General features: G+C 52.1%; 1 long non-coding RNA gene across 7 annotated transcripts in view; it reads right to left on the bottom strand.

Moving 5' to 3' along the window:
- Window positions 1–21,488, bottom strand: part of LOC148056234 (uncharacterized) — a 111,994-nt gene that overhangs the window by 54,046 nt on the left and 36,460 nt on the right. The gene's annotated exons all lie outside the window — the stretch shown is intronic.

The following is a 21,488-nucleotide window of genomic DNA, read 5'->3' as shown; positions in this document are numbered from 1 at the left end:
TGCCACCAGAGCCAGCGTGCCCGGGGCGAGCGGAGGAGGATGAAGAGGCGTCCAAGGTCCGGTGGCATCAGAGCAGCCCCGCGGTGCGCAGCCCGGCCCGAGCACTCCCGTACAGCCCAGCAACGGCTCATTAATCACTCGGCACTGCCGCGGGATGGAGGCCCTCACCAACCGCCGCCAATCCCCGCGCCGTTACCACAGAAACAACCCTTACCCTGCACAGGCTTCAAAGGGTTTTGTGCGTGTGCCTGTGTGTGCTTCTCTATCTCCCACCCCTCCCGTTGTTGTTTTTTGTGTGTTTGTGCACAAGAAAGAGGTTTTTTTTTTTCTTCTTCCCCGGGAAGCGTTTGGCACCGGGGCTTGGATCATGTGAAAAGCAAGAGCAAGAGAGACGGACAGACGGACGGAGAGAAGAAGAACCGGGAGAACCAGCAGCGATAGCCACAAGGCTGGGGGGGCTTTGGAAAGGAGAAGGGGAAGAGTTCGGGGGGGCAGAGGTGGCTGCGGTGCTAACGAGTCAAAAATAAATATTTATATGGGGAGAGTTTTAAAACCCTATTTTGCATCGTTATAATAAATTATTCATCTGCCTGTTTCTCCCTGCCTGCCTCTCCTGGTCGGGAGCTGTGAAAGGGAGGGTGCTGCGGGCTGGGTGAAGGGGGTCATGGCTGACCAGGACCCCCCGCAGTGCCCCGGGGAGAGGAGGCAGGGGGGTTTGGGGAGGGAAGCAGGGACACGGCACAGATGCAACCGGACCCCGACACGACCACGGCGGTGCCAGATGGGGAAGGGTCAGGAGAGGTGGGTGTCGGGAGCAGGCGGCTGAAGGTGCCCAGGGGACTCGGCAGCCTCCCGGTCAGCAGTGTCAGAAACAACACGGCTGCTCTTATGCTGTACACTGGTTTTGGGTGGAGCCCTCTGTGACTTCCAGGCCCCCAGATTTTTGTTTTGGCAAAGACAGCAGTTTCCACCAGGCTGGCTGATGCCCTGCAGTGTCCTTCTGAGGAGGTGGGGACAGGGAGCTCTGCAAGGAGCCCCACTCCCCTGGCTTCCACATATCCCCAGCTCCTTGGGTGTCCTGGTGCACCCACCGAGGGCAGGCGCACACATGCAGGCAGCGATACAGCTCCAGCCCACGCTCCTGCACTCACACAGCCAGCCGAAGAGCCGAGCCGACTGGGAGCCCCGCACCACCAGCTGGGATAACGCTTCCAGGAGCCGTCCTCACCTTCACATCTCCACCTACGCACTGACACGCACACGAGACAGCCCTCTGCAATGCTGGCAGTGGCTTCCCATCGAGGGCCTTGAGCAGCACCTCCGCGGCTGCCCCCAGACTCGGTCTTGACCCTTCTGGGTGCAGTAAAGCATTTCTTTGGGTCACTATTGCACGTCCTGGTGCTCTGATTGCAGCTGCCATGACCTCCACCAGCATATAAGGTTTGAAAAGAGCCACCAAGCACAAAGGAAAGATTTTGGGAGGAAAGGCTTGCCATGGCTATTTCCAGGCTTGCTGCAATTGCATTTGCCAGAACTGCTGCAACAGAGACAAAAAGCAAGGAGAGAGAAAGGCATGCACGTGGCTGAGCAAGCCACAAAAAGCCCCTTGCCTAGCTGGAGGCTTCCAGCATATGGAAGGGGAGGTAAGAGGGCTGGAGAGGATGAAAAATGATCTTCTGGATCACCTCGCTATCCCCTCGACTCCCCTTCAGCCTCTCCTGACAGCTGCTCGGCTGACCTGCCCCTGCAGCAACTCCCCGGCAGCCTCCTCCGGTGCTTCGCCCCCAGGATATCTGAACATCAAACCTAAATCTCCCTTGTGCTACAGTTTAAGCCCATAATTTCTTGTCCTACCCACCACAGGACACGAAGAATCGTTTATTCCTATCCTGTTTGCAGCAGCCACTGACATATTTTTGAAGGCTGTTATCACATTTCACCTTCAGTCTTAGACCTTTTCATGAAAGATGGAACAGAAACACAGGTTTGTGACGGGGACGAAGGACAGAATAACAAAGAGGTTTTTCTGGATCACATGTGGAAAGCAGGAAAGCCAGCGGAAAGGCAGGGAGCCAAGGAACGGGCAAGGAGCAGCCAGGAACACCGAGAAGTAGCTTAAGTGCCACCAGCCAAGTTCAGGACGCAAGGGGAGATGCCGGAGACACAGATCAGCGGGGAGGAAAAGTGATGACACAAGGGTCATAGCGACATGGTGCAGAGCACCGGGACAAAACGGGCCTGGGGTTCCCGCACAAGGTGATGTGGCAGGGCCTGAAAGGGGTGTTGGGACTTGGCTGCAAGTGGGGAAGAGAGCTGGCTGGCCTTGCTTTTGCTGGCACCATTACTTATGGCAGGTAATGTGCCAGCTCAGTCCTAAGGTCCTGGAAAGGTGCAATGGAGAACCACAGACATGAACGGCAGGCACCTAACAACACAATCCAATACGCTTATCGTGCCTTTGCATGGCCGCACGTGTCAAAAGTACTTACAAGAAGGAGATAATCTAAATTGATAAGGGAGAGGGTAGAGGAATAACACTGTGGGCACAGATATCAGGAGCAGAAAACAAAGCAGAGACTGCGTCAGGCATCTGCTACAGACCCCCAGGACTCGAGGAGAGAAAGAAAGAACAAAAAGATTCCTGAACCAACTATCAAAGAGCTCGCAAACACAGGATACTCGTACTCAGGGGGCACTTTAACCACCCAGACATCTGTTGGGCGACAAACACATCAAAACGTAGTCAGAACGGTTTCTTCGTTATGTAGAGGACAATTTACAGATGAAGGAAGTAGAAAGGCTCCACAAATCTACTCGCCAATAAAAAGAAACTGTTAAAAAAGCAACCGTAATAGGGGAAGTTTGGAGCCTGTGATCACAAGCGACACAAACTCACCGGAGCGAGGACACGGCAGCACGAGATATTTACTTCGCAGCAAACACATTGCAAGGGGAACTAAGGGACAGCCAAGAGCAGCAGAGCTGGAGCTGCCTGCGGCAGCTCTGCGCTTACCCCCTCCGACAACACGGCTGTCGATAAGGGACAGGATAAGCCTCCCAAATGTGGTGGAAGGAAAAGAAGCAGAAGAAACAGGCCTTTGCATCAGAGACAGCCCTAAGCGTGGGCTGTGGACCCAGCAAGCGGGGCAGCCCGTGATTCCACCCTGGCTAGCGGCTACGGCTTGTCTCAAGATTCCCAAAGGCAGGCTTTTGCCCAGAGCACAGGGGAGGTAGAGGCAGGAGCAGGCAGCCCGTAAGAGTTCATCTCCCAAACAGCGAGACTTTCCATGCCTGTTGCATGAATGCAACCAGCTCTTGCGCATCACCGCAGGAGCTGAGCACCTCCAAACACTGGGTCCCCTCTTGGAAGTCACCCCTTGATCCCTCTAACTCTGTGCCAAAAGCAGAAACAAGGTCTGAGTTTTAGGGACCAGAGCCCCAGCACAAGGTCTTTGTGCTGCCGTGGCTCCTGCCTGTCCCTCCGCAGAGGCGGGGGCATAGCCACGCTACCGCGTGGAACGGGGTTTCACAACATCCAGCGCTAGAGACACAAAACACTCTTGCAAAACTTGGAGATGCAAAAGCAAACACATCTGACAAGTCTGTACTGCAGCAGAGGGGGTTTCCCAGCATGCAAAGCCCTTTGGCTTCTAGAAAGGAAAGTAACTTTGCCTATGAACTCCTGGAAGAGTTTGGAAAACATCTGGCTTCAGCCCTATTATCTGTGCTCCACGGAGAGCCCCCAGCTCTGAGGGGCATGAGCAGCAGGAGGCTGCCTGCGGCTACCCCCTGCCCTGGGGCACGTGGCCCCCAGCTCCCTGGAGCCCTCCCGCCCCACACCCTGCATCCCTGACCTGCCATGGCAGCTCAGTAAATTAAGGCTTTGACACTCTATAATGGGGTTCAAAACTAACCAGGTTTTAAAGGTGTTTTGTGTTTAAAGATTAAAATAGCGAACGACTTGAGGTGCCTAAAATACACCTGAAAATCTGGCCCTTTGGCGTTTAAAGGACCTAAATCTCACTGAAGGGGGTGGGATGCAGCATGAGCCTCCGTTTCTCCTCCGGAGTCATCTGGGCGATGAAGGGATATGTCATCCCCTGCTTCCCACACCAGGAGCAAGGACCTCCTCAGTCTTCACGGTTGCCTCCAAGCAGATGCGGACACTGGAGATCTGCAACTTCAAACAGCATAACTTAAAAAAGTACCATCACTTGGGGATAGGAAAATCTCCCCTACTTTTGGCCACGTTTCCAAAGGTGGTTCCCGCATTTTGGCCTTAGCTGGAGCACACAGTTTCCCGATTTACTTATACAAACGTAGCTCTGGGAATACGAGTGTCCAGGTTTCACGGGTGTCGGTTTTGAAGTGCTTTGGAAAAATACAGGTATTAAAAAAGGAAGGAAAAGAAAGTAGCAGCAGCCATAAGCTGACCCTTTGCAGGGAACAACTCAGGACATCTTGCTCCTTATTTATTTAAAAAAAAAAAAAAGCCAACATTGCTTTTCAGGCCTGAAACCCTGACTTCAGTTACGACACGTGTCTATTTATCAGGAGAAAAACTGAATATTTCCACTATCACAAGATTATTGCCAGTGCTTGGATTTTTCCCTAACCTCCAGCTAAAATCCTCTGAGCTGACGCTCTGAAAATGGAACGGCATACAAAATACGCTCCCTGACTCTCAGAGTTGGAGGCCCCCCCCCTTTCTCCCAATAAACAATTTTGCATATATTTAAACCTCCTTCCTCTGGTTTCCCAACTCCTCCACCCTCCCCAGCAAAGAAATTACGAAAATCCGTCATTTCTCTCTTTTTCCCTTGCACCTCCATCTATCAGCGTCTCAAAGGCAGTCTCCTCGAATGCAGAGCGGAGCAGGAGATGGGCAGCGGTAATGGGAATGTGCTCCTGACTGTGCAAACCCACACAGAGAGTGAGGACAGGAGAGACTGCATTTGCATACATATTAAACGAGAGCAGTAAAAAATGCAGACGTGCAAACCATTTGGACATGGCTCGCCTCGGCGATGCGCCCTGCAAGGGAATCAATCTTCTGCGTTCTTAAAGAGAAAAACCTGTTACGGAGCGAAAAGCAAAGCCAGAGAGACGTCCGCTTGCAAACACGGTCAAGGTTTCGAGACAATCTGACCTTCTGCCTTCGCTCGCAAAGACCTGCTGTGCAAAGGCTGTCGCGTAGGAGGGTGAGACCCCAGTGGGAGTTTCCACCTCCAGCTGCTGCCCCTGCCCTGGTTTCAGCGGGGCAGGCTGGTGCCTTTGGTCCTCCTCCCACCATCACCAAGGGGAGGAGAGCTGGTGGGACCCCCATCCCCAGCCAACCTCGTGGCTCCCTGCTTGAGCTGGAGCAAGATATTCTCACATCGACCAAGCCCTCGGGTGAGGGCAGCACAGAGACCTCCCTGAAATAGCCTGAGCTGGGTTCCACGGAAGAAATAAGTGACACCTGGATGTGCTGAAGAAGCCCAACTTCTGCATCCCAGTACCTTCACCGACTGAATAGTGAGTACTAAGTGTCGTGTCCCATTTTGGCCCTGAGTGTGATCCCCGTTACGGCGAGCTCCAGAAGGCAAGGCAACGATCCTGGAGAGCGTGACTCCCAAAAATGGCTTTGGTCCAAAGTTTTTGGGAGTCTCTTTGCTGGCCTCATGGAGCTTCACATCCACCCTACCACACATCGGCTGACTGCGCTGCACAGGTCACAACAACAGCATTGCGCACACGAGCATCTCCCATGGTCAGGATCTACCTTTCCCTGGAAAGCCCCAACCCAACCTCACCTCCACTTGTCCCAATACCCTGGTTAAGGCCATTCCCAAGATAGGATGTTACACCTCAGACAACAAGTGAGTACAGTGGAGCTTATGGAGTAGATCATTCCTAGGTGCCTGCAAGGGTATGGATCTAACGAGGCAAATCACGCAGGCAAACCTACTGATTTCAAAGTCTGCAGGTTCAGGTGCATAAAAAGTGCAAAATCAGTAACTTTTATATTGCCACTCAAGGAACCACAAAGATAAAAGCAATATTCTGGGAGTGAAGATGCTGTGAATATTTCTCATCTGCACTTATAAGGGATATTTGGGACCAACGGCTTGATTCTGTGTTAGCCTCGTTCAAATGAGATCATTTACATTCCTTGCCGGCTGAAAACAGGCTGTCAACATATTTACTTGTGTCAGGTTTCACTTCCCAACCACAGCGCTAAAAACCACTGGGTGCATGTGGAGAGCGAAGGTGGCAGTGGATAGGTCCAGGACCAGGCAGGAACAGCGAGGATGGGGTCCAGCGCGGACACCGTGGTACACTCCAAGGCAGCAAAGTGTGAAGGTCCTGCAGGGAGGGACACCAGGATGCATCAGCAGCTGCTGCTTTGCATCGCGTCATCCCAGCTTCTCCCTGCGATGGTCCCTTCTGGAAAGCCGGGAGCTTGCCAGGCTCAGCTGCCCTTCCCTGAAGGTCCTGATGCTGCAGACAGACAACTGGACATACCTCCTGCTCAAGCATCATGTCCTGTTAGTGCAGGCACCACCTCCTGCTGACTGAGCCTCACTGCCCAGCAGGGTTTGACCCCTCTGCTCCTGTGGGAACCACTGTCTGGAGCCTCCCTTCTCCTCCCCTCTCCAGCCATCCCCTGCTACGGCCAGATCTAATCTAACCGCCTGCTTCTGCGCGGCTGACTCACCCTCACCTGTCTTTGCACCTAGAGCCCAAAGGACACGAAGGGGGAACGTGCTGGCAGCCGCCTGGCTTTCGGCAGGCCTTCCCCACCGACCCTTGGCAACACCACTTCTTCCACGTCCGCCAAGCCCGGGGCAGCAAGGCAGCATTTAACTGTCTTCTGCTTCTCTACCACCCTCCAGCCTCACCAACAAGGCAGTCTCAGGGTGGGAAGGCAAATGAAATGGGCTTCCCAGTAACCTTTCCGATGTGGATTCTCCAGTGTCTCGTAAGGGTTGAGTTCCCAGGCAGCTATCGAGCGTTTGAGTCTCTCCTCTTTACCCACCCACCCATTTTCACAAGACTTGTGGGAGCCATACGAGAGCTCTACCCTTCAGCCAAACATAATTGAAACTCGTCGCTGGGTAAAAAACAGGGGGAGGCGGGAACAAATGGAGAGAGAAAGAAAGAGAGACACGTACGCACGCATGCACAGACTGGATCACAGAGGCCCTATTCCTTTAAAGAAAGGGGGGAAAAAAAAAAGAAAAAAACAAAGTAAGACTACAGTGGCAACGTGCACCAGCTGAGCTGTTGGCTTGCTTGTATACCGCACAATCCCACCCCTCTGCCTCAGCTGCTGGGGATTTACAGGCACAAATGATCTGGAGAGGGTTGGTTCATCTGCACATGAGTGTTTCTACGGCACCCTGCACAAGAGTGGCCCCCATAGCAAGTGACAATTCAGAAACATTTTTGGCTGTTAATTATATTCTGATTGAGTTTTTTTGCAAGAGCGATGCCCCTGTGGAAGGGCAGTGGTGAGAATCTCGACGAGGAAGCCCGGGGATTTCCACCCAGAAACCGGCCCCCTGCCTTGCCAGAGAAACATGAAGGCAAAAGAAAGTGGAGTTTGACAAAACAACAGAAAAACAGCTTATTGGATAGCTGTCATTTGGCAAGTATAAATATATTAGTGACTGTGTTGATATTAGGCTCATATCAAAGGACATTAATTTGATAATTGCCTGTGCAGAGAAAGGAAAAAAAACCACAATCAAGTCTATTGCCACTGGCATCAGAAACGCCTCCCTTGGTTAAATCAATTTCCTTTTTTAACTTAATTTGAGTTAATAAGAAAGCTATGGTGTAGCCATAATCCAAAAACAACCCCCCCCCCCCCATTTATTCCTTTTTTGACTGATCTTATTTTGGCATCAGCCTGACAGCCCAGAGCAACCAAGGGCCAAGGACTTGACTTGTCGGTTTGGGGTAGTTTAAGAGACAGTAGAAAAATGGGAATTCTTTTGCCGAGAAACTTGTCCACGAGCTGCCCCAGCGACGCAGTGTGCGACCTCCCATGTGTGCTAGGCCCTCCCGCGGGATCCGCGTCCCAGCAGTAGTCAGCGATGTCAAACTCACCCTGCAAATGGCCCCAAATGACATTTTTAGAGAGGCTCTGTTATCTGAGACTGCAAAATTAGCACCATATAACAGCCTTGGTCTGCATGACGGTTCCTGCCAATGTCAATGGTGGTGCTGTATGAGATCAAAGGTAAAGCACAGTCCTTCAGCAACAGCAAACGTTTTGGCTGGTGGGAGAGCATGGGGGGAGCACGGCAAAGCCAGCAGCAATCCCTGCCCCGGTCAGAAGAAGCCCCACTGAATCTCAAAAAGCTCCGGAGTGAAAAAATGATTCTTGCCATTTGCCTAAATTAGCGAACCCACATGCACAATTCTTCAGGAATAGCCAGGAGTCATTCATCTGAAAATTTAGCAATAAAAGCATTGCCCTTCTGCCAAAGAGTTAATAGCCCTGAGAGTGAATCGGAGGTCTCGCTCTTGCTGTGGGATTTCTCCCGGTGATACCATGTTCCCACTTGGAGACAAGTTTCTTTGTTTGCTTTTCCCCAGTTATATAAGGGACATAAATTTTTGTTGCAGAGAGAAGTCCAAGCAATCTGCATCTCCCTCAAAGTCTGCATCTCCCTCCAAGGCTTCTCGCTATGTTTCGGCTTGAATACTACTGCTGTTGCTGCAATTTTCCAGCTCCTGCCTGTATCTGCACTAAACCCTCTCCCCTGCCCTGGAAAGCAGGAGCCTGCCCAAAACACAGCTCCCCATCAGGTCTAACCCCACAGGAGCGGCCAAAGCCCTCCCATCCCCATTGCAGAGGCAAAGATATGAGCACAGACGAGCTACAAAACCTTGGGCTGGCACAAGGACGTGCCCAGAGACGCTCCCATGTGCAAGAGTATCTCAGGCAAGTGTCTCGGTGGAGCTCAGGCTGCTGCTTTGCAGCTCGACTCTTCTCTAACCAGTCTCCTCCAGCCCCTGGTTTTGCTCTCCCAGCAGGTCCCTGATCCCCAGCCCCATCACTCAGCGCTGAAGGAACAAGCCAGGGGAGGGGAGGCCGTGCCGGGAAGGCTTTCGCCGTGCTCCGGCGAGGGCTGGGTGCTCTCGAGGGCTGGGTGCTCTCGGCCGGCCGGCGCCGCATTGCACACATACCAGCAAACCTCAGCCCAGCAGCCCCGGAAGGGGAACGCAGCAGCCAGCAGCAGCTCCCAGGCCAGCGAGGAAGCCTTAACCCCTTCCCTGCTACGGCCAAGAGGCTCCCCGAGAGCCAGGAGGCAGCAGGAGAAAGGAATCCACCCTAAGGCCAAGCATCCAAATGCTGCATCCCTCCCTCCCTAAAAAAATCCCAGCAATACCCTAAAAAATCCCTGGGAATGCAGCCCTCCTCTTCCCCTTCCCATGGCCCGATGGGGAGGCAGGGGACAACCCTCACCCCTGGCCAAAAGCCATCAACGCTCCCAGCAGCCAGCACAGTCCCAGGCGATGCGGAGCCCTCCCCAGTGCCCACGGTACCCCTCCACTCGGGGTCAGCCACTGGGAGACCCATGCCTGGAAGAGGGTCTCAGCAGGGTCCCGTGGGGGACCCAGGGACAGCCACAGCCTGGCACAGTTTATTCTGCACCCCAGGGAGCGGGAACTTTGGGCCCCTCCACTTGCAGCACTTAAAATTGTAGTGGCAAGGAAGGTTTCTCATCAACATAGGTGGAGGAGAAATCCCTCAGGGTGAGGTTTTGCTCTCGGGTCCAAGGTGTGCATCCCCCCGTGACGCAAAGGCAGGTCTTTGCACGTGGGTGCTTGCACCCGTCAAGAGCCAGTTGACAGCCTTCGGTGCCCAGGGAAAGTCCAGCTGGCCCGGCTTTCCCCAGCCCCTTTCTCAGCCTGGTTTCTCTTGATCTCCTGATCTCTCCTCCCAGAGAGATCTGGGATCTGCTCTCCCCTGCAAGGCACAGCTGGCAAATCGGTCCCCAAGAGCCAGGGCAGGAGGAGGTGGCACGTCACCTCCAGAGCAGGTACCAGCACACCTCCCCTCCGAAACAGCAGCAACCAGGTGTTACTCCAACCCATGTGAATGGACTAAAAATGCCTTGGGCAGGGCTGCGCCACCCCAGTTGGAAATCAGCTTGGTCTGAGCAATCTCCAGATGCAGTTGCAACAGCTTATTTGCTGCAGAAAAATCACATTTATGGATCCAACATGACAGCAAACACTTTTCCTGCGTTTTTTCTTTGTTTGCTTGCTTGTTTGTTTGTTTTATTATGTGGAAAAAATGGACAAAGCCCTTCCCAGCGCAGGTAGGATCACTGAAACCCAGGGCTGAGCCTGCGGCTTCGGCAGGCAGCGAGCAGGAGCTCTGGGGCAGGGGGTGTCAGCCAGCCCCACCGCCCCGGGGCCACGCTGCCCTCCCAGCGGAGATCGGCTTTCCCACACCAGTGTTCAGCTCTGCTCGGTTCGCTCCAGCACTGGTCCGATCGGATCAGGCCCAACAGGATTAACCACATAACGCAGCGCCAGCAAAAGGCAGATTTGCCTTTTAAAAAGAAACACACGCACACACCAAAGTCCGCATCAAAGAAACCCTCGGTTCAAAAGTTGCCTCCCAACGTAGGGTTTCTAAATTTAAGATTTCGTATTTTTTATAAAATAGAAGTAGACCCTTCATAATAAATTAATAATCAAAGGCCCACAGAAATGTTTCCATAAACTATTTTTTTAATTCCAAGGGAAACCATTTGTTTAAAAGAAGCAAGTGTTCCCCTGCAGAGCTGGCACTCCAGTAATTGCAGCATGATGATAGAAAATGGGGCCGGATAGCAAAAATAACTTAAAACTATTCTAAACAACCATGAAGCTGAGTCATCTGTTTCAAAGTCCAAGAGGAGATATCCCAGTGACAGGGCCCACGGAAAATGCTAAGGTGCATAGTTAAAAGGGGAGGGGAGAAACAAAAACAAACAGTAAAAATAGTACAAATTCTTTCAGATACTATTTGTGACAAAAGATGAAAGCTGGGATTTTCATCCTCTTTCCAGCATCTCGGCTGCAGCGAAGCTCAGGGTTTCATCGCGCCAGGCACTATGCACCAGGCACCCCTAATGCAACGCCCCACGGGTGCAAAACCAATGCTGAATACTGGAGCTTAGCGTTCCTCTAAAAAAAAAAAAATCAAAGGAAAATAAAAGCACCCTGTCCCCAGCTGGTATCAGCCAGTGCAACCCCACGAAGAACAGGGGAAGGAAAGGCCAAACCCTGGTCTCTCAGTCTTTTGTACTCCAGCCTCACTTGTGTACACTGCTGTCACATTACAAAATGTGTAAGTTGCTGTAGGAATGGCAAGGTGCCACCAGCATAAATACATTCGTATCTGGACAAAGGATCTGTCCGCACATCAGGATCTTCATTAAAAATGAGTTTGTAAGCACTTCCCCTCATTCTTTTGGTTCATTTCCACAAAAACAAAAATGTAGTGTTGCGTCAAAGTTGCAAGGACACCCAACACGAGACCAGGCCAAGCGCTTGGTGCTTCAGACCAAGCCAGCTGCGCTTTCACAGCACTCCCAGCTTTCCCAGGCTTGTCGAGGTATGGATTTAAAGTGGTGGCACTTGATCCTGGTAGCCAGCTTGATCTAACGATGGGTGCATCTAGAGCGCAGCTGCACTCAGGCCATGGGTAGAGCACGGTGGGGAAATGCAAAGCCCAGGCAAGAGGCCGGGGACACTCTGCGCAGGGCGGTGAGGGCTGCGCTGTACTGCACCGCAGGCGCCCGGCGGTTATGGGAAGCAAGTGCCACAGCCACCAAGAATAAAACCATCGTGGCTATTTAAACACAAAGTTGCAGGTATGGCACCTTGCTCTGAAGGTTTCTTGGTGGATGTGCCTGGAGATGGGCAATCGCGAAGGGAAGATCCTCAGCACGTTGCTTACGTGTGCTCCCTCCAAGAGGGAGGGTCTTAACCAACACAGCCAGCCCTTTACGCCCTGCTACCAAGACTAATTTAAAGCTGGTTCAGGTAGATATGGGCACACCAGACCACAGGGATTGCCCACATCAAGTTGACAGTATGGCATTTGAAAGTCAACTGGAAGATGCTTCAAACCAGTGCACTGTGAACGGCAGTGTTTTCCCTCTGCGTGTGAGCAGCCATGGAGAGGGCAGAGCAGGAGCCGCCTTCGCTGTCCCCCCATGCCCCGGGGCACTATCCTGTGGCTGGGGCTCCAGGGACAATTCAATTCCCCTGGGATTTCACAAACAGTCGACAAAAGCAGGAACCCCGGGAGGAGGTGACAAAATGACAGTAAAGCCTGTGGGAACCAGCAGCCTGTTACGACAGAGGGACAAGTGACAGTGACAAACTTTTCCTCATGCGTGCTCGACAAAGGCATGCTGGAAACCTGGTGGCCATTCCTGCTGCTGGCACCTCCCTCTCCAAAACCCTTTCAGACTTCCCTTCTCCTCCTCCAAAAGATCCGACCACCTTAAATTCTGCCTTGTGCTGCTGTAACGAGGGAAGGGCTCTTGCTTTCTGCTTACTGATGAGGAACCAATGTCCAAAAAAAAAGCACGTATCAGAGGCAGACGGATTTTGCAGGGAGAGGCCATAGCTTTTATCAGGCCAACTGACAGAGCCGGAAAAACATCAGGCTGAATTTTGGACACAACTGGCTTTCTTCAAGGTCTGTCTACATTGCATGCAGGAGAAGCCTGTAGTTAAGGCAGTTTTTCTTCCTAGGCTGCACCCTGAGTTAAAAACACCATTGGCTGAAGGGCTGGAAAAAACCAATGAGTTCAAACAGCAAGGCATCTAAGAGGGGGATTTCCAAAAAGGTGGGGAAGAAACCATCAAAGCAAGATTTCCAAAGAGCTTGGTGCGTGGGGTGCTCTTTGGGCAGGGAAGGTTTCCAAGATCTGACTCCAGGACAACTTCAAGACAACGATACTGCCAGTGCGTGAAGAAGCCTCAGTCCCCACTCCAGCACAGGTCCAGGTAGGCAGGTGACTCAGCTGGAGTTAAGAACAAAGCACAATGGCAGATCTAAACCTCACGTCCCTTTTAGACGACGCTCTCATTGTAAAGAAGTCATGAAGTAGAACTTCCCCTAAGCTGATGTACATCTATTTTAACTCTTTTTTTCAGCAGATAAAGGCATGAAAGGGATTCAACACATGGAGAGTCAAGCCTTGCACCTTGATCACCACAATTCGATCCTCCACCTTCCAACAGACAGGCAGAAAGGCTTTATCCCAGGTCATTGCTGGAGCATGCAAGCACCTTCCACATCTGATGTTACAACATCCCCCAGACTTTGCGGAATCTCGAGCGGTGCTGCCTTTGGGGGTGAGATACCTGCTGGATTTGTTGCCTGGCTGGAGGGATGAAGGTCCCTCCATTTGCTAAAAGAGCATGCAGAAGAGGATGGGTTGCTCCTTAATGACAAGCACGGTCTAGATTTGCCCAGCCTCACCCAGAAGACTGCTCCCTCTCATGCCTAAAGTATGTCCTAGGCTGTCACCACATTCACAGGTCTCTCAGTCTCCAATGTGCTTGTCCTCTGACTGCCCCAAGAAGCGAGGCAGCACTTATCTGCGTTTCACAGATGGGTCACTAGAGGCAGAAAGACAAAGCCCCAGCTTCCCTCTGCATAAACTCCTCAAAGCACCAGGTTTGAGGATTTCATGGTGTTCAGGCACCTGAACCTGGGTCCAACGTCACCCAGAGCAAAGAACCAACCCCAAAATCCCAGAATCCAGGCCAAGAGCCCTGACCACCGGCCACCCTTGCCACGTCCCGGCCAGCTGAGATTGCTCTCCCAGGTTTCATCCCAGCCTTCGTGCTCTGGACTGTCTCAGAGGAGCAGCTTGTGCTGCTCACAGAACAAAATTCAGCCTTTGATGCCATTGGCACTCCTCCTTTAGTTGCTTTGAAGATTAGGGACAGAGCCTTAAATTGGATTCAGAAGCTGATGGGGAGCCAACGGAGCAGCTTGAGCTCCCGGTGGCCTAGCCCTTTGGGGAGGTGAGCGGTCGTGCTCTGCACCAGCTGGCCCCACCACACTGTTTCTACTTTCAGCTTCTGCTACAAGGCACAGAAGCACAGTCAGCTTGAGCCAAGCAACGTCATCGATACGGTGGAGAAAATTGTCCCCAACCTGGAGGGAAGGCAGCAGCATTTTTGGAAACAAGCATCGCCTGGTCATCACAGCTAGCAAAGAGGCCAGAAAAAATGGGATTCTCCAAACCATACCCACAGTTCAAGGCAGCACGATGACAACAGAAGGTAGGGTGTCACCGCGGCCTTCAAAGCCTCATGTTTTCCAACCTGCTTCTCCTCCATCCTCAGCTTGACTCAGCTGCTCATGCCTGCATCCCACAGCAGCAGCAGCAGCTCTAGTGGTTGTGCCAGCTAGGAATGAGAAACACGCCCATGGCATGTCCATCTCCATCTCTCCTCCTGGTGGGAAGTCCCTCTCCTCCCATCACCACACGTCCCCTGGCTGCCCCTGCCCTACAGTACTGCCTGACCTGGGGACGATGGGCAGTGGCAAGAGCAAGGTTTCCTGGGGGTAAGCAGGTAGCATGGAGGCCAAGAGCATCAGGAACATTGATAGGAGCCCAGACAGGCATGGTTTTGGTGGTTCTGTGTGTTTTTTACCAGACCAGTTCTGCACTCACAGCGTTAGGCACTGCACACCCACAAACACGCACTAAGGGACCATCTTTGCTCTAATCGGTACAATTTCAGCACCAAATGGTGCTCCACTCTGTGTGGAGTTCTGCACACAGAGCTCAGGCTCTGGGCTCTCAACAAAACTTCCATCCCCCTGACCACGTCCCCTCCCTGGCTTTCCCAGCTGGGAGCCGTGGAGCAGCACAGCTAGATTCCACCTGCATCCACCACCCAACCCCACAGCATCCACAAGGACAAGTCCCTTTGCCCAAATTCCTTCAACCCCTTTGGAGCCTACCAACTCAAAGGATGCTAAGAAAACAGGCACGTGGACCACAAAAAGCCACAGCTCCTCTCCCCAGTCAAGTTGAATCCTCAAACGAGGGAGGAGATCCACGCATGCCAAACTTGCTTCCAAAGCATCTCCCTCCTCCAGGAGCCAGGGCACAGGGGCAGCAAGACACTCTGTGCCGTGAAGTGACACGCACCAAAGTAACATGTGGCACAGTCACAGCAACTCTATTAATTTAAGTTAATTTCCTGCAGTTCTGTCTTAGTTTTCCAGCAGATTCAGGACTTAAAGGTTAAAGCGTAACCTTGTCTCAGTAGCTTGCTATTCGCTCCATGCAAATGTCTACCTACAGCCTGGTAATTACATGCATTTCCAAAGAGCCAATCCGCCGTCAGCCTGACAGATACTGATCTTCCCGTTTTATTTTTAGCTCTGTGCTTCCCCCTCTAGATGCAAAAAAAAATTCTGTTTGTTCCATCTTTTGCTGCAGCCTCTTTTTTCCCCAGCTCACCAGCCAGCTCCCGGCTCAGCCGGGCTGGAGCAGGGAGCAGTGCGGGGTGGCAGGCTGGGCCGGCGCTGGGCTGCTGGTGGGAGTCCCGCACAGGTCCCCACCACGGTGAAAGCGGGCAGCCGGCTCCTTTGGGGCCACCCGGGGAATTCGTCTCCTCTGGCAGAGAGGGGTGTTTAAATGGGAAAACTGAAGCGAGACAAAGAGCTACGCACCCCTGTGCAGGGGAGCTGGACGCTTTCTCTTGGGGACATCTCCAGCACGCATGCATCCAGCCAGGTCCCAGCTGAAAGAAAAAGGGGCCAAATCTGGCAGAATTCAGCCACGTGCTAGTGGCTCTGCAAGTGCAGGATTTGTCATCTTACAGAGCTGGGTGGCTTCCTCGGTTAACCACACGGGGCCACCCAGAAAGAGGAGGCAAGGCCAGTAGGGCAGGCGGTGGAGGCAGGTCAGCCATGCAGACAAGGCTCAGTTGATGCTTCCGACCCCGAAAACGGGCACCCATGGGACTAGAAGTGTGCAGTGCCACCGAGGCCAGCACGCTGCCCTCCTCCGTGAGCTGTTCTGGTGGCTTTGCGGAGGAGGCAAGGTGTGCAAACCGACAGAAATTTGTATCCTCCAGAAGTTTAGCCCCATCGGGCACCCCAGCACCAAAGAGCAGCCCAAAAGGCTGGTTGTAAATCATGAGACTTGGAAGAAACAGGGATCAGGTTCTTCTTTGCCTTTCCTTTTGGAAGGAGTCTGGGAGTGGGGATGGGTTGGGCTTTGAGGGGTGAGGTCTGCATGCCTCTCTCCCCCTCTCTCTCTCAAATGCATATTTTAGATTTAAACCAGAACAGATTCGCACAAACTTTAGTCACATGATGGGGAAAAAAAGACACCGAGCCTCAGAAGCGACAGGCGAAGAAAGGGCCGGCTGTCGGCACCACAGCACGGAGGCCAAACGCACCACGGCCAATGCCGACTGTGGGCCACAGGACACAGCTCGGGGACATTAAGGGAGCGAAAAGGGTTTGCACGGAGCAGAGAAAGAAAACCCGGATGCGGGGAAACCACATAATAAAATGCATTCAATAAATAGCTGAAGAGAAGGAAAAAAGAGGAGCAGGGATGGGATAAAGCAGAGGAAGGGTTGAGTGTGGCCATTGCAACCTCTATGAGACTCCAGTAAAAGTCAGCAGATCTGGGACTGATGCATCTCCCCAACGCTATGGGCACCTCTCTAGGGCTCACCCCTGCATCGGCTACCCCGGCTCCAGCCCCAGTCACCTGGGAAGTCACAGTTATGTCTCATACACGCAAATAAAGGATTGTTTGTCTTGTTATACTTCTAAGCATCCTCCTAGTCACAATGGCATTCAAGAAATTACCCCTACACGGTTTTACATTTCCAGGGGAATCTCTTCAAACCTCACCAGCGATTCCCCTCCTTGAAATTTTGTAGCAAATAAAGCACACAACACTCATAAGCAGCTTCAACCATTTTCAACAGGTAGGTTTAGGCAGTTGTAGGAACAAGGATTTTATGGAGATCTGGGCTCCACTGTCCCAGTTTCCCCCTCCCACGGCTCCTAGCCTGAAGGTCAATCTAACACACGACTGGGGGAGCAGGAGCCACCCCAGCAACTGGAGCAGGCACTGGATGAGACCGCGGGGTGACAGAGCAGAGAGCAGGGAGGGGAAGGTAATCATCCCCGTTACAGACTGGGGAGAGCCGAGGAACAGAGATTTCGCTATTTACTTAACAGCCCACAAGTTAGGAATGAAGCTCAGATCCCAAATCCTCATCCTTCTGCACCAAAATAAATAAATAAACAAACCAACCAACCTGCCTCCCATCGAGGAGGAGTTGGGGAGCTCCAAGGGAGCTTTTCCACCCTCTGCAGAGACGCAAGCCCTGGCTGAGCTCTGTGAGAACCAATTCCTTCGATGCCAACAAGTTTAGCCAAAGGAATTCAGGGCAAGCAATGAGAAAAGGCTGGTGCAAACCTACCCCTTCACCACGTTCCTGCAAAACATCTTTAAATCTGAGAGCTTCGCATAATTGTGTTCTAAACAATTCAAACCTGGCACTGCCAGCCTTTCGTTTCCGAGTTGCTTTCTTGCTGCTGGCTCATTTGGTTGGTTTTTTTTAACCGCTATTCAGTCTCCATTCTCCTTTGTGCGATTCAGTCGTATTGTTCCCACCTTAGCTTGAAATTTTAAAGGCTGGGTACCCCCAAGCCTCTTTCCTTGCATTTACACCCTTTTATAGAGAACAACGACGGTCTCTGCCACACATCCTTTAACCAAGGAGTGCACGCAGGGCTGCAGTTGTTCTCTCGCATCCTGGACACCCCTGCAAAGCCACCAGCAGAATCCAGGGCCTTAATTCTTTTAACCTCTCCTCCCACACTCATCCCTCAGGCTCCATGTCATTGTGGTGCTTTTCTCCAAATCCCTTCTCAGTGAGTTTACACTCGAACGCCATCGCAGTGCCCAGGCTTGGGCACTGGAAAACAGTGCTGTGAGCTCAAGCAAGAGAGAAAGAACCAGGGTAGTGTCTCCAGGGCTGTCTGACACGTGGCCTCAGCATCTGTTACCCAAAAAATATCAAAAGGCAGATCTTGCACTTACGCAAGACATGCACAACAGGAGGTTTTAGCCTTTCCGTGACCACAGCTGGCTTCAGAGCTGGGTCCTTACCAACGCCATCCTGACCAGTGCTTACATTGCACTCTCCAGTCCTGTGGTGACATTTATTCCAAGTCCTCCAGCTCTTCAGCTGTTCTGCAAGAAGCTCTTTCCCTCTGGATCTCTGTTGCAGTTACATCCACTTGCCATTTTCCAGGTTGCACGCTTATTTCTGCCCACTTACAGCTGACCTTCCCAGGCTTTCTCTGTATTTCTTTCCTCCTTGGCTTCTTTGTCTTTCCACATCTAATGAACATGCTCATCATGATCTGGGCGAGGGCTGTAAACAGCGACACGGACCATACTGAGCAAAATTCCATGACGGAGGACATGACCTGCTAAATGAAGCTGGGCCTGCAGTCAAACCTTGGATGAGTGCTTGGTGCTCCCTGTTACTCAGTCTATGCCTGCTTACCTATACCTTCTGTTTACAGCATCTCACCACAGTGTTTCGACCTATGGCTGCCATATATCTCCAGCGAGACGTCCGGAGGCACTGGGTAAAACCGCCCATGGAGCGTTGTGTCCATTGAGTTCCCTTGGGCTGCTCAGACCCATGACAAGCCCTCCCACATGCCATGCTGTGCTCCTTCCCACAGCCCTCCAGCTCCTACAGCACCAGCCCAGACATCACAGGAGCAAATGTTTAACTTCAGGTGCATTGCTGGGAGCCATTAAATACCACTTCTCTCCCAGTGCCAGCCCCAGTTCTTTGCTAGAGACTCCTACTGTGTGGCCAGATGGAAATTGCCCAGCTCAACCTATTTTTCTCCCTCCATCCCCATTGCTCCAGGCTTTCCCACCCCAACCCACATTTCTCCTATGTCCCAGGTGAGATGTGAGCTCCCACCCCGCAGCGGAGACGTGTCCGACCTGCTGGCACAACGTCTCAGCGCCAGATATGTGGACTCAACGAAGGCTTTCCATTGGCTTCACTCCCCTATTCCTCTTGGCCTCTCTATTCCCTCATGGGCTGCTTCTCTGTTTGGGAGCCCATGATTGTATCTGACAAGGTCTCCTAATTGTCTCCACTGATTTTACCGGAGACGGACTTTAAAAGCAGCTCAGTAACTTAGTCACTTTAATATCATTGCTGAATTCAACTCCCTCATTTATTAATGGGCCTACTTTTGCTCTTTCTCCCCTGATATGTTTGCAAAATCCCTTTTTATTTCTCTTAACCCCTTTGGCTAACATTAACAAGCAAAAACTCAGTAATATTTGATATTATATGTGTATAAATAAAAGCAGGAAAAGATCTTATTCATGCCTGTTATAGCTACTAAAGCAGGCCTAGGGCTCTGGAGTAGCAGCTTTACTGCATACGTTAAATATCTCCATTACTTTATTAATGCACAGCGTTGGAATTTTATTGGATAGTTTGGGTTATTTACCTTATAAAGTAACACGAGCATCACAAACCACGAAAAGAGGGTATTTAGTACCTTCTCCTTAAGTCTGCATCTCCACAAACTGAGGAAACACAAGACTACAAAAACAAAACCCCACGTGCTACGTGTTCTTTCTTTTACGAGAGGTGGGAGGAAGGGGGAGAGGGCATACCAGCAGTTACCCTTGCACCAATGCCATCGCACGTTTTTGCTCAGGAGGAATTTGGCCGGGCAATTTGCAAGCAGCAACCCCAGCCTGCTTTTACAGCCACAACGACAGCCAGCAAGCGCGAAGCACCACTCGTCCGACTAGAAAGAGGTTTTGGGGTGCTCCTTCCTCCCAGCCCAAATTCAGAGGTGACAGGAGAGAGGAAACAAAAAAAACTCCAACTGAAACCAAAAAACACAGAGCAGTTTCCAAGAGGGAATTTTCCACCTTCGATATTTTCATTGACTTCTCAAACATGGTTCAAATTATGCCCTAAATTGTCAGTAAAATTGTAATAATCAGAACCACTTAGCAAAGTGACCAAAAAAACCGCTTCCAAAAGTCTTTAAAAGAATTAAAATAATCGGGATAAGTCAAGTCAGCCCCGATGAGAGGACAGCTTCCTAACTCTGCAGGCTGGACTTTATTTATCTGCCTTTAAATTGCTGCCTCAAAGACTCCACAACGTGGTCACCCGGAGACCGGCTCTGGTTCTGGGCAGAGAGATGGCTGGTGAAACACAGGCGATCACTCGAAGGAGCTGCCCCAGGGTCCTGTCCCCAGATCTCAGCGTGACAGCTCCCTCGGGCCCCGGTACAAAGCGGGTCTCATGGGAGCAGCAACGGGGCTGGGTAAGACCAGCTTAGGCGAGCGCGTTTTGGAGCTGTGGGACGTGTGTGCTGGATGCCCCAAGAAGAAATTCACAGTATTTGCCTTTCCGATTTAAAGCTGGGGTGGGGAAAAAAAAAAATTAAAAAAAATAGGGATTTATCCCAGAAAACAGAGCAGCACTTGAGCCTCCGCAGGGCAAGGCTGAGCCCATGTCCCAGGCGCCTGCCGCCCTCACCTCCTGCAAGCAGTCATGATGGTGAGCCGTCATCCTATTCATTTGCTGCCTTCCCCTCCTTTCTCGTCGGACACTGCCCTCCCACACGCCGCTGGTACTGAAGCGAGGGAGAAAACGCCGAGGGAGAAGCCAAAAATGGGCACGTGGGGCTCAACATCTCCCTTGGCTTCTCCTGCTCCAGCCAGCGCTAGTCCCCTGGGGGACGAAGAGACAAGACAGTGGCTGGCACAAGGTGGCCTTTGCCAGAAAAAGCCCTTCCCAGGGGCTGAGGGTGCGGTGCAGCGATGGGATGAGCTGGGGATGCTCAGACCCCACCTCTGCCAGGTGCACAACAGCTGGGCAGCATGGCTTCAGGGTGAAATCCTGCCCCGCACCACGGCGATGAGCAATTTAGGGCGAGCTCAGGTCACCCCCAGCAGGGCTAAGGTGACAGATGACAACGCCATCCCTGGCTTCACCCCTGCAAACACTTCCCACCCACTTTCTTGGGGTGCAAAACCACAGGAACCCAGACTTTCCTTATCACCCTCCACCACGCTCCCTTCTTTAAGCGCAAAACTTCCCCCCACTACCTATTTTTAAACCCAGCCCCGTCCAAGCAGGGTCTGGGATTCTCTGGGTTTTTTGGGGTTTTTCTTGTCCTGGGGGCTGTGATTTTAGGCAGCGGCAGGGAGGCAGAGGCACCTGCTGCCAGCCACCCCGCAGCCGCGCACGAGGCTGCCCGCAGACCGCAGGCAGCGGCGCAGGCAGCGGAGGAGAGGGAGGGCGGGCGAGCAGGCTCCCCTTGCAAAGTCTGTCCTGTGCTGTCTAATAACACAAGGTGTCATTGTATACCCAAATCAGTGCCTGGAGCTTTATTTATAACAACTGAAACA

Source organism: Nipponia nippon, unplaced genomic scaffold (assembly GCF_047370975.1).
Source record: "Nipponia nippon isolate SJK-2023a ecotype South Korea unplaced genomic scaffold, ASM4737097v1 scaffold_16, whole genome shotgun sequence".
NCBI classification, from domain to species: domain Eukaryota; kingdom Metazoa; phylum Chordata; class Aves; order Pelecaniformes; family Threskiornithidae; genus Nipponia; species Nipponia nippon.
This window is presented reverse-complemented; position numbering and strand designations above follow the sequence as displayed.